Source organism: Lissotriton vulgaris, chromosome 6, assembly GCF_964263255.1.
Source record: "Lissotriton vulgaris chromosome 6, aLisVul1.2, whole genome shotgun sequence".
In the NCBI taxonomy this organism is placed as follows: domain Eukaryota; kingdom Metazoa; phylum Chordata; class Amphibia; order Caudata; family Salamandridae; genus Lissotriton; species Lissotriton vulgaris.
In genome coordinates, this window is record NC_141694.1 from 738,220,782 (window position 1) to 738,238,300 (window position 17,519).

Consider the following 17,519-nt stretch of genomic DNA (forward strand, 5'->3'; position numbering starts at 1 on the left):
TATCCAACACTTTCCCTCCTGTTGCACTCAGTGGAGTGGGAATAGTAATTTGTACACATTTGCTTTTCAACACTTTCCCTACTATTACACTCACGGGAGTGGGAATAGTAATCTTTACATTTGCGCTACCCAACACTTTCCCTACCATCGTACTCACTAATGTGGGAATAATAATTTTTACCCCTCTGCTATCCAACACCTTCCCTACTGTTGCATTCACTGGAGTGTGAATAGTAATTTTTCCCCACCGCTAGCCAACACTTTTCCTACTGTTGTACTCACTGGAGTGAGAATAGTAATTTTTACCTCTCTGCTATTCACCACTTTCCCTACTGATGCACTCACTGGTGTGGGAGTAGTAATTTGCACCCCTCCCCTATCCAACACTTTCCATAATGTTGCAGTAATTGGAATGCGAATAGTAATTTTTACCCCCACGCTATCCAACACTTTACCAACTGTTGCACTCACTGGAATGGGAATAGTAAGTTTTTCCCCTCCGATATCCAACACTTTCCCTACTGTTGCACTCACTGCAGTGGGAATAGTAATTCTTTCCTCTCCGCTATCCAACCTTTTCCTTACTGTTGCACTCAATAGAGTGCAAAATGTGAGTTTAACAATTATTATATATTTTAATGTTTTCATTTATAATATAATGTTTTTATTAGATTTTATGTTTAAGGTGTATATGTGTGTGTATATATATATATATATATATATATATATTTATTTGTATATTTTGATAACATTTTAAAATAACTCAAAATTATTAGTTTATTCATTGTTTTTAGTATTTACTTCAGTGGTAATATTAATTTTTACCCTTCTGCTAGCCAAGACTTTCCCTACTGTTGTACTCTCTGGAGTGGGAATAGTAATTTGTACCCCTCCACTATCCAACAATTTCCCTACTATTGCACTCACTGGAGTGGGAATAGTAGTTTGTACCCCTCCGCTATCAAACACGTTCCCTACTGTTGCACTCACTGGAGTGGGAATAGTAATTTTTACATCTTCGTTATCCAACACTTTCCCTACTGTTGCACTCACTGGAGTGGGAATAGTAATTTGTACCCCTTTGCTATTCAACACTTTCCATACTGTTACACTCACGGAGTGGGAATAGTAATTTTTACATTTGCGCTAACCAATACTTTCCCTACCGCTGCACTTACTGGTGTGGGAATAGTAATTTTTACCCCTCTGCTATCCAACACTTTCCCTACTGTTGCATTCACTAGAGTGGGAATAGTAATTTTTACCCACCGCTATCCAACACTTTCCCTACTGTTGTACTCACTGGAGTGGAAATAGTCATTTTTACCTTTCTGCTATCCACCACTTTCCCTACTGATGCACTCACTGGAGTGGGAATAGTACTTTGTACCCCACCACTATCAAACACTTTCCCTAATGTTGCAGTAATTGAAATGGGAATAGTTTTTTATCCCCCACGCTATCCAACACTTTCCCTACTGTTGCACTCACTGCAGTGGGAATACTAATTCTTTCCTCTCCAACCTTTTCCTTACTTTTGCACTCAATGGAGTGCAAAATGTAAGTTTTAAAATATTATATATTTTAATGTTTTCATTTATAATATCATGTTTTTATTAGATTTTATGTTATAGATGTATGTCTGTATATATATATATATATATATATATATATATATATATATATATATATATATATATATTCATTTGTAAATGTTTATATTTTTATAACATTTTAAAATAAATTAAAATTATTAGTTTATTCCTTGTTTTAAAGTAAATATACATTTATATATTCGTTTTTGTATATGTATGTTTACATTTTTAAATTACATTTATTTATTGTATTTGTTAAAAATACATTCACTTTTTTAAGTCAATTTTATTATTTAACATTATTTTTTTATATATAAAAATTATATTTTGCACATCGATATTTTTTACATCTATATGTTTTTCTCAATATTTTAGTCATTTACATTATAAAAATAGGGTAGATAAAAGATATTTTGGCTATCGATATTTTTGTGTCGATATTTTTGTATGGGGATATTTTGTTCATCGATATTATGTCAGTGATCCATCACAAACTGTATAGATGTGCCCCAAAAAGTGCATATAACATTGAGGGACTGATTCTGATGTGGGTTGGAAAGCTTCCCTATCGAATCGGCTTGGAAATGGTTTCCGACCCACTCGGATCAGGAGAGTCTGACAGATGGAGTACGATGCATCCGGATGGTTCCCGATACAATTTAGTTTGACTCCCATTGACTTCAATGGGAGCATATGTTCCTAACTGCATCATAATTGGGCCCTCAGTCGGTAAGACATGTTCCCCATCCGATTTGGAAGGAGAAAATGCTGTTAGGAGGCCTTCCTAACCGCATCAGAATCAGGCCCTGAGTTAGAAAATTCTGAAATTTATGGAGATCATCACTTAATTTCTCAGGTGGCGTCACATTTAACAAATTGTTGGGAAAGCCTTTGCATTCTATCTGTGTTTCTGAGGAAATGTTACCTTTGGAAAAATGGCACTACTGAAAACTGGCTCTCTGGTTTACAAAGGGGTATGAGTGGGAAATGATGAACTTGGCATTATCTGATTTGTAGAAGCCAGTATAAAAGCTAGCTCCTGGCTTCTAATTCCTCATGAGAATAAATGATGGCACTCATCATCGATTGAATAGGATTTTCCAACAGGTCCGTTCGATGACTTCGCAGACTATCAGGCCCCGTACTTTTGGATCTGGTAGAAGTGCTTGCCCACATAAGTCCTCAAACTGTCAGCAGAGTGAAACTGTCTGCAATAAAAAAAAGTAGGAAAACAGACAAGGAGATAGAGAGCAATGTAAACACAAGACTGGACTCACTCTCCGACAACACAAATACTCTCTCAGGGGTTGGCACCCCACAGGTATATGTTGATAGGATATTAAAAATAGACAAAGCTGCATAACAAGAGGGAAATGTAAGTACAAGGAGTATATAAATGCTGAAAATGCAGTCACAGAAGCAGTAAACTTACCAGTATAAGCCTCAGGTTTAGCTTCATTGAGCATGAGCCATCATGAAAACCATCAGGACACCTGAGGATGCAACTAACAGCACAGTGGTCTGAGCTGTGAGGGTTAAACAGGAGGAACGGGGCACAGAAAAAACTCCAACAACAAGCAAAGGACTGTGAATACCAAGGGAACCAAACCGGAGGAAAATAACAATAGTGAGGGAATAAAGTATGGGAAATAATATGTAATCGAAAAAGCCAATGTAACTTGGCGACTACTTGCCAGTCAAGGTGCTACTGATGACCCTGCACTCGCCTCAACCCTTGAAGTGAGTAATGAGGGGAACTGCTATATTTGCTTTAGACTAAAACATACAGAACAGTAAAATCTTTTGTTCCTTTCCACATAAAAGAGTAGTATGACTGCGCTATACCAGGGCATAGTGCAGTGATGCAACAAGTGTGACCTGGCCCCTGAGACAAATAAGAAACAAGGGACGCACTAGCACTGAACGGCACTAGTGTCACAAAGTGCCCTTTGTGACACTAGTGCCGTTCAGTGCTAGTGCGTCTCTTAGTTCATAACATATACTCCAAAGCAGGGAGTATACGAAGGAGCACGATTCACGCCTTAATCCAGAACCGAATACCTAGCTGTGCACGACTATAATCTAAACAAATAAGAAACAAACATTGTCACACCCGATCAGTGTCACTTGTCAATGCTGTCATCTCGCTGCTATTGGCTTTGCCAATATGTCTCCATTCTGCTGATTGCAGCGGCCGCCCATCTTTTACTTGTATTTTTATGCTTCCAAGATGTCGTCATATTGCATGTAGGGGCAATGTAGTTGCCATCTTAGAAGTATATAAGATACCTTTTGATTATCTAGAAGAGATGGGGGGATGCGAGAGAGAACCAGCCACCAACCTGCAGCAGTTTTTAGTGACGGAAGGAGAGCCTACAAAGAAATGAGAGGAGGGTCTGTAGAAAGTTGGTGTGTGGGATCCGTGAATGAGGAAAAGAGCAAGAGTGCACTTAAAAATAGGAGCGAAAGAAGGAATTGCATTCCTATAGAGTGCTAAATTACAATTGCCATGGGTTAAATTAAAAACTAGTTCCCTGATGTTAGCACTGTATGAATGCACTAACCCAATCAAAAACAGGGTTGCAACCTAAATGCTGCAGGGATCAGACAAACTCAAGGATAGGGAGAAAATCCATTAAATATGGAGTGGGACTTGGAATAGACCCATTCAATCATGACCCTCAACCTATTCTACGGATTCTGAAGCTATCTATGGTGAGCCTTCAGGAAGAGTTCCCCTCTCCACAGTTGTGTTTTATATGTGTTGAGGGTGTGTTTTGTAGGAATGAGCACCTTCAAAAACCCTGAGAGGTGTTTTCCTCTTTCTATGTGTGCTGCAGTCAACACCTACAAAGTCTCCACTGGCTCCCTGTGGAGAAAAGATTCACTTTCAAAATCCTCACTCACGCCTACAAATGCCTACATAACAACGGACCCAAATAAATCAATGACGGAATCAATTTCCCGTACCCAAAAGAAACCTCCGATCTTCCAACCTCACACTGGCTGAAACCCCACACATCCACAGAGCCAGAGCAGGTGGAAGATCCTTCTCTCACATTGCTTCCAAGACCTGCAATGAGGCACCGGCAGACATCAGATGCGCCCCCTCCCTGGACAAGTTCAGGAAGATCTTCAAGACCTGGCTCTTCAGCTAAACAGATCTGCAGACCCCCCCCCCCCCCCCCCCAGCGCCTTGAGACCCTCACGGGTGAGTAGCACGCTTACAATTCCTCCTCTTGGTTTACATGGTTTTGTAAATCTGGGGAAGCGCCAAAATCCATGGATGTTGCGTAGGAACACCCACAGCAACACACATGGAATGCCTCCCTAGTGCAGAGTAAGGCAATGCAGTGATTTGCGCTGCTTTGCTCCATATCGATGAGGCCATTGAAAGCCACGCAACGTGGCTTCTCGTGACCTCATAAATATAATTTGGTTATTTGCGCCGCCAAAGCGTCACAAAAAGTGATGCTACAGCAGCTCACGAAGCTCATAAATATACCCCTTAGAGCTGACAGATTGATTTTTTTTTTTGCTAGTTTGCCAAAATTAAAATGTAGATGACAGCGCAGCAATAAATAACCGTATGTGCTGCGTGGAGAGACAAAAGCTTCCTCTGCCATACACCCTTGTTCAGTTGTGTCTAGAGACGGGAACAAAGCTCCACTCTACATCACATGCTTAATTGATACATTTTAATTCGAATACTCTCTCGGTTCCATATGCGCAAGCAAGCAAGAATGCACCACTATGTCGCAGTCATAATCAGTGCCAAAGGAATGTGGAATACCTTATGCTCCGAATTTTAACACTGTCGAGGGAATCAAAGTGTAATTACCAAAAATCTGAGGGAGCTCGGTACACGATATCAATCAAGTCAACTGAGAATTTCGAACACATGTGGTGTACTGCTGGCGGCAAAAGAAAGTCTCTTGACTTGTGTTGCATTGTGAAGTTGATATTATTACTGACGTTTCCTTCATTCCTAAATTCGGGCTACACGTTTAACTGTAGTATAACTTTTTAAACACAAGCGTAACAGAGAAGCGGGGACGCATTTCATTCTGGGTAGCAAACAGAACAAGCATTGACAAAACTAAAAGGTGTGGCTTTTACATAGTGATTGCACACATTGACACACAACACCCATGCACAACTTGATCTAGACCATGCATGCATACATTTATGACCACAACCTCTCCTTATTTAAAACGTTACTCCTGCAGTCTAACAATACATAATCTCATTTAACCTATCTGTTAATAACACCAGTCATCTGAATTAACTTACTTGCCCACCTAATGATTGCATTTAATCCTATCAATCTAATCAACCACAACACAGCCCCAAATTCACACATATCTCAGAATACTTGCAAGTAGGCTTTCTGTTTACTGAATCTAAAGCATCTGTAAGGACAGATGTCACTCACCATCTAAGCAGCTGCACCATCCCGACCATTTTCCCCTCTGCTGCGAAGATCTTTTGCAGCTGTTATTTTTGGCAATATCTTGTTGGGTTCCTGTTTATGAGGGCTTCCCCCCGAACTGCAGATCTATACTCCTCAGGGACACCATCAGTGCAACCTGAGATTGGTACACCGTCCATTGGATTATGCCGTCTCTAAACTTTAGGGAATAGACAGATGTAATATCAGGATGGCTCATGAACAGGGGCACCGACAATCCCCTCTAACAACTGTGAGCGTCATACCGTCCCTTGCCTTTGCACGCCTTGCTCTTTATTAATTTAAGTAGTATTCAGGAAAACCCAATTTTTGTCTTTTCAAGGAAAACTGCCAATGTATATGTGAGCGCTCTCTGACTCTCCAGCATTCAGGAAAATGAGGAGGGCTAAGGTGTTGAGCCGTGATCCATCTACATGGCACTGTTTAAGAACACGGCCCTGGTGGATATCTGAACTGAGTTTGTGTGGGGAGCCTAAGTGAATATTTTATTTAGCGAACATACTGTGTGCGCCTAAGGCAGCCTAATAGATCTACTAAAATGTGTCTCTCTGGCCACATATAAGTGCATCCTTGTACCCATCAAAAATCCACATGAGAAGCAAGGATAGGATCCAAAGCCCTGATGCAGCTTCTGATAGGGTTTAGATTCAATCACTGTCAGAAGCAGGGAGATCATTTGAGGCAAATCTTGCTCATGCCTCAACTGCCCTCTCTGGCTCCACATTTGCACAATGCACTTCTAGAGCATATGGCCAGCAACAGATTCCACCTCTGCTAATGCACTGAAGGAGTAACCAGGAGAAAGTGAGTACATAAAAATGATTCTACAGTTGTTTTTCTGTCCATTTATTATTATTTATTATTATTATTATTATTTGCTGTTTTATAACGCGCTCCGTTACTACCAGAGTATCCTGGCGCATTTATGGGTGAGATTGTGTGAGGGTAAATGTGTGCAAGTCAGTGGGTGTGAGTGAATGTGCATGTGTGATAGTGAGTGATTATTTGTGAAAATGAGCATATATATGAGAGCAGTCGCAGCAGGCATTTCTCGCGGGTGGAGAGGTCACTTTGGTGAGAGGGGTTTAATTTAACAACTACAACAAATAGATTTACCTCTCCGCCGGCAGGGTCCTGCGTCTTCTCTTCTCCTGCTCTCCTACCTCTGGCAGGAACAGGAAGCAGGCAGCCAGACTCCCTCTGGACTCTCCTCAAAGCCAATCACAATGCTGCAAGCAGCATTGTGATTGGTGGGGACGCCGCCCAGCCAGGTCCTTACTGGGAGGCCATGTTCTCCTTGTAGCCTGTATTGCAGCCTGCATGGGGAAGGGCAGTGTGTGTATGCCTGGTTTGGGGCAGGCCCAGAGGGCCATCCAAATAGTAATTGCACCCTCAGGAGTGGGTACACTACTCCTCCCCTGCCCTGCCTGCTCGCAGAGCAGCCCCGCCCACCCGCCGGACCGCCTGCAACCAAACATATAATGGTAATAACTGAAAGTTATTAGCATTTTATGTTTCTGCTTCTCGTACTATGAAAAAAAGCAGTGGGTCGATGCTCCTCTGCCCTAGTAGAGGAGCCGCCCTTGCATGAGAGAGATTTTTGCCTTCTGTAGCTCAACTCAATTTTGTTGGCCATGGCAATCTTAACTCCTGCTAGCCAGTGGTAAAGTGCTTCTGCTCTCCCTTTTAAACACGACAAAATTGGCAAATGTGATTTACTTCTACATCCCTAGTACATAATACAACATGTACCCAGGGCCTGTAAATTAAATGCTCTTCTGGACTGCAATACTAATTGCGCCACTCACTAAAGCAGCACTGTAAATCATTTCTACACGTCTGCCATTGCAGCCTGGAAGAGCAGTTTTAAAATTCAATTTTGACCAGGAATAATAAACATTGTTGCCATGCCTAAAACCTTCCTTTTTTCTGCTTATAAGTGACCTCTGAGGAAGGCCCTAAATGCCAATTGGGCAGGGTGCATGGTATGTAAAAATTGAGACATGCATTTTTAAAGTTTTACATGTCCTAGCAAGGTCATTTTTCATTGCAGCAAGGCTGGCTATCCCATAGGGAAACATGCTTATATAATGGGTTGGGACAGAAAAAGCAGAGGAGCTATCACTAGGTGGACTGTGTTTCTATAAATAATTTCGAGACACCTCAACAAATTATCTGCAAGGAATGCTTTGTTGTATGTAACAGTCTGTATGTTGTATTGACTGTATATAGGTGGAGATGTTGTAAACTGAATGCATAAAATGAGTAGGATTGAGGCAAGACCATTACCACACAAGACAGGCAAAATAAGTTGCTTTTCAGAATTTTTGATTAGTCCAATAGTGAGCAATCCCAGTGTTGTTGCATCCCGTCTGAAGTATATAAAATAGCTCCCTTTAGAAAAAACCCTCCTACTATGTATATTTTTATAAAGTTTTCTTTTCCTGAGTATGCCATATGTGCCTTTCTGCCAATGTCCCGTATCACCTGACTGGAGAATAACTGCCTTCTAGTCACATGTGGATTGCTGCCAAACAGAAGTCAAATGACGTGTGGTGGAGAGGTGTTTTACTTCCTTGGGCATGATGGCCTGGGGATGTTGTGCCTAGCTCCTTCCTAAGTTTCAAAGGGAGCCTACCCTTTCACTGGCAGATGTAGCTCACACATAGGCTTGCCTCCCTTTGTCTTCCTGCTCATTTTGGCTCCAACCACAGTGGGAGGGTCGGGCTGCTTCAGAACTGGTTCATAGTGACCAAGTGAGTGTTTGCACATTATCATAGCCACACCTCTTGGTGGGCACAGGGAACTCTGACCAGGGGCAGAAGGGTTCTGCCTCATCAGGTATAGGGGAAGAAGCTCACTGTGAGATAGTCTACATTAAAACACGCATGACGTTCTGAAAAAAAGACCTGATAACATTGACCCCATAAGTTAGGGAGTGGCTAGAAGCTTCCCCCACCCACAGGCTTGCAGTGGGCATCGAAGTGGCATCCCCAGTACCCCTCAAAAGATACTCATGAAACCGTGAAGATCAGAAGAGTGGAAATAATTGCTATAAACTTAGAACCCCAGAAGTGAATCCAAGGGTCAGTTTACTGAACTCCTATTTGAACTATAAGGACATAAGAAGCTTCCACAGACCTTTTCCTTCAACTGTCTACCTGACCAGTTCTGGCAGGACCTGACCTGAATCCTAATGCTGGCCTCTTTTGGAGCGAGTCCTGCCCCGAGGTGGTGCCGACCAGTTCCTGGACCCTTGGCTGTATTTGAGTGCAGTCAGTTTGTCCAACCAGCACAAGCTGGGACTCAGAAACTTTTTGCCAACTTTTTGTCCAAAGAACAGGCTTGGGACTGTGACTGCAATCAAGCTGGAGCCATCGTTGTTGAATCTCCATTCCAATTAAACTTGCTGTTTTGCCCTGCTGAGGGAGATGCAACTCCATCTCGGTCAGCCTTATTTATTTCCTTTGAACTGGTTTAGTGCGACCAGATAACTGCAGTTGGGGCTTTATGCATTTTGGTGCAATTTTTAATTCAAACTTTAAAAACTAATTTCTCCTTTTCTACTATTTGTCATTTGGTTGTCATTTTATTTAAACAAAATATTACCTATATTTTCTAAATTGGTATGGTATTTTTCTTTTGTTGCGTTTTTGTTTTCTTACTGTTCAAGTATTGCATGCATATTTACATAATGCCTCTAAGTTAAGCCTGCCTACTTTTCTGCCAAACTACCAGATGTCAATTGCAGGCTTATTTCGTGACTTTTGTGGTTCACCCTAACAAGAATGGTGATTCAAATTTGAGGTGAGTTTTCACTACTGTCCACTAATACTCCAAAATCTTACAGTGATTATGTGTGAGCCTATGTAAGTAAAAGAGTGAGAAGGAATGAGTGACAGGGGATGAGTGTAAGAGTGAGTGAAGTGTCAGTGAATTTGATCAAATTAGAAATGCAGAGTGAGGGAGAGCAAGAGAGAGGAGCTGTGAAAGGATGAGGGTTTTTGATTGTGTGTGTGTGAGTGATAATCAGAGACTGAGAGTGTGAGAGTGAATGTGTTTGTGCATGAGAGAGAGAAGAGAGAATCCATGAGCGGGTGTGTGAGAGTGAGCATGTGAAATTGAGCTAGTATGAGTATTACTGTACTTAAATAAGTGTGAATAAAAGTGACTAAGAAAAAGTCAAAGTGTATCAGAGTCACCAAGATTGTATTATTGCCTTTGTCAGTCAGAGTGAGTGTGTGAATGTTTGTAACTGAGAGTGAACCAGAGAGTGAGTGAACGTGAGTGAGAACAAGTAAGTAAGTGAGAGAGGATGTGTGAGTGAGAGGAGGTGAGTGAGGAAGTGGGACTGAGTGAAGTAGTGTAATTTAGAGTATAGCTAAGATAGAAAGTACAAGTGAGGGAAGAGAGAGAGTAAGCATCGAATTGACTGTGTCTGTGAGGGTGTGCATGTGAGTGAAAGTAGGAATCAATGAGGGACATTGAAAGTGTGAGAAAGTGGTAGTGGGAGAATGAGTGTATTTTGATATTTGTATAAATTAGTGGAAATGGATATGAGTTTGAATGAGAGTGCGAGTGTGAGGGATTGAGAATGTGAGTGAGCTAAAATGAGTGGGAGATGGGGAGTGAGTGCAAGAGGGAAAAAGAGTGTGTCTGTGTGTAAGGCTTGCAAATTTGCAGTTGGGTATACTAGAGGTAAATCTTGATTTATCTCAATACATTAATCCATCTACTGGCATTGGCCAATGGGAGGCAATTGTTCTAAGAGAGGCCACCTGTGGCAAAATGCAGGCTCAGGGATACTGACTGTACTCTTTCCATAAGGCAAGACCACCATGGCAGTTGAGGGGATGGGGAAGCATCCATGGGAAAATGATGATCAACATATGGAGCATTTATGCCCTATGGGTGTCATGCATTGCAACATTCTGGTGCTGGCATATTGTATATCATTCTTGGCATAAAGGGTGTACCTTTCACAAAAAGCTGATAATGGCGTACTGTAGATAATTCATACAATATCACACTCAATTAAGGGAGAAGAGGGAAACCTCAAACATCAACCTCCACTACTAATTCCAAAGCACACAAAAGAAGTAGGAGCATGACAAATGATGCTCTAGATTTAAGTGGCAAACATGATTTGATTGATAAAACTGCCCTCACCAACAAATTTGTGGCATGCTTCATCATAGGGCTTGCTAAATGGCACCCCTCCACAGACAAATGCCTGGGGTGGAACAAAAAGAAGGGGGAAGACAATACAAACATACAAATGTAGAGATCAATAAAGTAACATAAGTGCAGAATATAGAGTTTAAAACTGGCTCGGGAATATCCACATTGATACTTTATTCCCGGACTTTCTCTTTAGGATTAAAAGAGAATATTGGATGGTGCTGATCAAGCTGATTAGTGGCCCTTCACCCCTCGTGTCTGTATGTCTGTCAACGTGTTTCAGCCAGAAACTATGTCTTTACGGCTTTCGTCAGGACCAAAAGATCCCCTATACTAACACTCCTTTCCTACCTCCCTTTTGTAGTTCGAGGACAGACCCTCTTTGATCTAAAGCTGTTTTGTCACACTGCAGTAGTACCAAGTTTCACAGCTGTTGAAGCTCGAAAGAACACAAGAGCAGTGGCCGATCCCTTTAGTCACACATTTGTCAAGGTGAGTCCGCCATCCATAGTAATCCTCTCCCTGCACCTTGACCAAACATGGTCTGTACTCAAACTACAAAAGCGAGGTAGGAAAGGAAGGTTTGTATAGGGGATCTTTTGATTCTGATGAAAGCTGTAAAGACACAGTTACTGGCTGAAATATGTTGACAGACATGCAGGCAGGAGGGGTGAAGGGCCACTAATCAGCCCGACACCACCATCCTAAATTCTCTTTAATTCCTGACCAGGAAGTCCTAGAATAAAGTATCAATGTGGACATTCCTGAGCCAATTTTAAACTCTATATTCTGCACGTATTTTTCTTTCTTGATCCCTACATTTGTATTTTTGTATTGTCTCCCCCCCCTCCCTTTTGCTCCACCCCAGGCGTGGATAATTCATACCATACAGAAAACCCCCAATACCAAATTTTGGAAAAAAAGGATCAACTCCCAGGAAGTGTTGGCTTCATTTAAACACCATGAAAGCCCTGGAATACTTCATTAGTTCTTATTCAGAGTCTAAAGCTTTTTATTTTATTAAATTCAGGTAAAAGTTGTACTTTAAAATGCAGTATTTAAACCAATTTTTTTCTACGACGAGAACCCCTAAATGTACCACAAACAATTCTGGTTCGTATGCTATGCATTCTTGATGGAATTCGTGGCAATTATCACACCCACAACTTTCATGATCACCAGCCTCCCCTGCTTAAATAAACTGCTTGAGGCATGATAGGTTGTAGCATTGTAGCGTTTTGTGATGCAGTTGTTAAAGCCCAGTTATCACACCCTCGTAGTTTTCCTCTGATAAATTCTGGCAATCATTCAGGGGAAATTGCCTGGAAAAAGACACAACATGGAATTTGGTGTCTCAAAAAACGGTTCTTCATGTTATGCCTCATTTCCCTGATCAGCACTTGGATTAGAGGTATTTACCACACGTGGTAAATTCTTGATCCTGGGGTAATGGTATTTATCTCGTGTGATAAATACCTAGCCCTCTTCCGAGTAACTTATAATGAGGACTTGTCTTATGTTTTATTAATGAAATATTTGCAAACATTATGGGCATAGGTTTTGCATTAATGATTGCGTACATAGGAATATGTGTCCATTATATATAATCTAGGATTAGTAGTGGTGTACATGTGGTACACTTGACAATAGGGTTACCTTTATAGTGGTGAAATAAGATAGAGAGTGGCAGCAGCCCCTAGAGAACAACACAGATCCTCCACCTGTTCTGTTCCTCTCCTGTTCCTTGGTACCCCCAACCTGTAGAAGGGGGATACAGAGGGTTTGCTGCCGGACTCTTCATCCTGAGAGTGTAAATTACCTGCATGTAGACAGTGTACATCGCAGTGTATTCTAAAAAGCAGAAAGGGGTGTCCCTCTCAGACACCCAACTGTGGAGTTGAACGTTTGCCAACTAAGGGGTCGATTTGGATGGCGGTGAACCCGCATCCTCCGGACTGGCAGAAGCCATCGCCGACCCAGAGGATGCGGATTCACCGCTTCGGACCTCTAAAACACCACCAGCCACATTAGGATGGCGGTGGGATCAGCAGTGGACGGCAAGTCTGTCCGCCGCTGATCCGCGGGATGTTTTCCGCAATTTGGTGGCGGTGTCTGAAAATTACGAAAGGTGAGTAAACATGCTTTTCCGCGATGGATTTTCCGCTGTGGAAAGGCATGTGGACCTTCTTCTGGGGGCCCGTTGCGGGCCCCCAGGGTGTTGGGGGTGCACATGGGGGGTACCTATGGTACCCCCCCCTGCATATGCATGCACAAAGCGGCAGGCACCGCGCGGAGCTGCCGCTTTGTGCATGCATATGCAAAGCATGCAATTTTAACCTTGTGGCAGGCGCTGCTTCAAGCAGCACCCGCCGCAAGGTTACAGATACAGGATGTGACCGCCAGGGTGGCGGTCACATCCTAATTTGCACGGAGGGACCGCCGCTGCCCCTGCGGACGGTCCCTCCACCTCAGGGGTGGCGGACGGACGCAGGTCCGTCCGCCATCCTAGAGAGGCCCTAGGTTGGTTGGGAGTTTCACCGGCAAAAGATGCCTTCAACTTGACAGGCAGCAGTAAGCCGACCAATTACCTGTAGATCAGTAGCTCAGCATGCAATTCCATTACTTGCTATGTACATACTTTTGTTTTCATTCTTATCAACAGTATCTGGTAGGACCCAAGCTCCCAAGGGTCATACAAAAAATCCTTGCCTACACCTGAAAACATTCCCTTCGCTTTTCTCCAATCCATTTATGGCATCTTATCACTTTAGCATCACCAACTTAGCTAGCACATTATGATCTAAACCAATGTCCCTACAGGCCTGAATTAACCCTACATTCAAATGTTGTCTGCAATAGCCCTCCGGAGCTTTGATTCACAGAATTCAAACCATCTTCCCCCTAATACGCTCAATAATTTGCTGACAAGAAAAAACCTATTGAGGCACAAGAAAATAAACAATGCCAAACTTAACTCTCAGGCAACTTAGTGAATATCAACTGCCCGTTTATATAATGCAGTTTCACGTCCCCTCTACTGAAGACACATTTTAGACATTCATCAAAGAAGCATTACAAGGAGCAAAGAACTTTTCAAAATCATTAGGCACTGCCTGAACCCATGTCAACCTATAAAAGAAAAATGATTTACCATAGACCAAAGTGACAAAATCTGAAAGTATATCAGTGTCCTACAGGTGTCCATTATCTCACCCACACCACACTTCAACACATCCGAGAATATATCCTTCACTATCTCCTCTAGCATCAGCTTTGTCTCCAGGGCCTGTTGATTTCAAAATGGAAGCCTCCCTTTTTATCATCTCATTGTTAGCGAATTTGAGCGAGATAAGCTAAGGATGGAGGGTGCCAAAGAGCAATTACCATTACCAATGTGGGTTCTACAACTATTAGCAACAATAAGTAGGACAAGAGAACACAGAGCCCACCAAGTGATGTAGTTCTGAGGGAGAGAATGAACATAAAGTATGAATCGAGCCATAGACAATGGCAGACACACTTGAGTCCTCACAGATAATATGCTTGAGTGCCTGCTAGTGCAATTGCATGACAAAATGTTTACATGGACAGCTTTCAGCACACTACAGCCATACCATAAACATCGCCAAATTCCTTTGTAGAGTTGAAGGCAGCACTGGGCAATGGTTATGGTGTGGCACGGTTTCTTGCTATCCTGGTTGAGTCTTTGTGCATTATATTTGAGTATACTAAATAAATAAATGTTCTCATATTTAAAAAGAGCATTTAAAATTATGTTTATGATAAGTGCCAACAAACTTAATACATATATGTCACACAATATGAATACAAGCGTGCATGCTATAAATGCTGGTGACATGGCTCAGCAGAGGCCTTTTATTCCATCGATGACCTGACATTCACCGGTGACACTTACTGTTGTCTTTTAATTCCAGTGTTAAACTTTAGGAAATAGTTTCCATTTGAGCGATATAAGGCGGATCTCAGGGCATTGTGGGAAAGAAAGCACTGCGGGATCAAAGTCGGTGAGCTCTTGCTAAATTCACTGAGATACAGTGATGGCAGAGGGCCTTGAGACCTGAAAGGTTTCTTTTTGTTTCAAAATGTGAGTAAAAGTATGTGATGGGTCCGCTTTGGGTATGGTGGCAGTTTTGACATTTTGCAATCCTGTGATAAATGTGATGAAGGTGAACATCACATTCGCGGTGACTTTTTCTTCCAGATGAATAGTTCAATGTGAATGGCCTGCTGGTTTTGTCAGCGGTAGGCATCATTAGATTTTCAGATATGAATTCCAAGATATACTGTATTTTGAACAAAAACTGCATTTCCTTTACCAGTTCTGAAGGAGATACGCAGCGCAGGCAGAAATGACTACTCATTAGATGAACAGCCAGTGGCCGTATTACACAAAATGCCCTAGAGGTGCAATGGGCGTTTGCGCGCGCTTTGCACGTCCCCAGGGCACTTTGGTGTTACAGAAGGGGTTGCAGATGCTTGTTTGGCCCCTTCTCTAACACCGATGGCCAACGCTATCTTCAGTGGGCATTCTCTCATTTGCATGGGGGTGTGCCCCATGTATATAAGGGAATCCTTTTGCCTCTGTGCCCACGCTGTATTACAGATGCAGGTGCAGAGGTAAATAAGCTCTCAGAAGGCGCATTGTCAGGCTACCCGCTGAGAGCAACCCTCTGGAGGGGGACCCCCCAGACATCCCCTTGCAGGCAGGTGCAATCACTGACTGCACCCGCCTGCAAGGGAATCTCTAATCCCCCTTTAAAGTGCAGGCGGATTGCCACCTCACTATGAGAACACAGAGGGGCTTTAAAGCTGCCGCTCCATTTTTCGCCTGATTACGCTGCCTCCAGGGCATCGCGAGTTCACTGCTGCCCTGAGGGGAGCGCATTCATCATAATATGGCACGCTTTCCTTCATTGCGCTGGGCGCACCTTTTTAAAGGTGCGCTTGGTTCAATTAAGGAAAATGAGCCACATGTATAATGGGGCCCCAGGACTTCATTTAATAAATGTATGTTCTACCAAAATTTCCTTGGAAGGTGGTCTCTTCATGGCTTTGGCAAAAACTGAATTCTCAGGATTTTTCCCTGTCCAGTGCTTTCTGAAGGAGAACAGAGCAATTTCAAAGGTCAGTGATTCCTACCAAATAGGACTCTAAGGGGCATATTTACAAGGCCCTATCGCCACCACAACGTCACTTTCAGTGACGTTGTGGAGGTGATAGGGGCCTTACCTTATTTATAAGGCAGCGTTAAACCACTTAACATGGCTTAAAACTGCCTTGTAAATAAGGCCCCCTTTCATGCTAGGCTTAGCTTGAAAGGGGTGGGCGTTCCACTGCAACACCCATTGTTTTTGATGCTGACACCTATTTACAAGGGCAGCGTAATTAGGTGGCAGTGCCAAAATTAAGACCAGGAAAAACCTGTTCTTACGTTTGTGAAACGAGGAGAAATGCTGTCTTGTGCAGCACACAAGGAAAAAGCATAACACCTTGCATTGTTTAAGTGTAGAAGGTGACCCTTTCTGCACATAAACAATCCTTTAAAAAAACATCCAATTTTGTAACTTCCATGTGTGCTGCATTATGCAGCACACAGAGAAGTGACCATAGAGCATTTCAGGATTGTTTATGTGCAGGAGGGACACCTTCCTACACATAAACAATGCTCCCCTGCACGCAGACACCCTTGCACCATGCGTTGGCGCTACACTGCTAAGTGTAGCACCAGCACAGGGGTAAACGCAAGGCTGCACCATATCTTTGTAAATATGGTGCAGTCTTGCATTTCTTTTTTAAGTTCAAGTAAAGGTTTATTTAGAAATTAAGGTTATTGCAAAAAACAATACTTCATACAGGCAATCCTTCACCGATGCATATTTAACAGAAAAGGATACGTAAGAATACTATTGATATACACAAATCTTCAAGGTAATAATAATATAACTTAAGTAGTAGTATATGTCAAAAAATATACAATTGAAAGGGTGTAATAGGAAGTGATAAATTGAGCACAATTATGTGAAAACAAACTGTAGGAAGTCAGGGAGACTTGGTAACTTCTTGCATTGAAGGAACTGGTGAAGAAGTGTTCTTTGCAGTTATATTCAGAAAATGCGTGAGAGGAGACCAGAGGTGTAATCTCTTCGTAGCTAATGAGATAGGGTGGACAAGGGCTGTATATAAATGATCATTATGGCATACTGCATACCACCATGCTAAATAGGATAGTTTTGAAGAGTCTTTCCAATTTT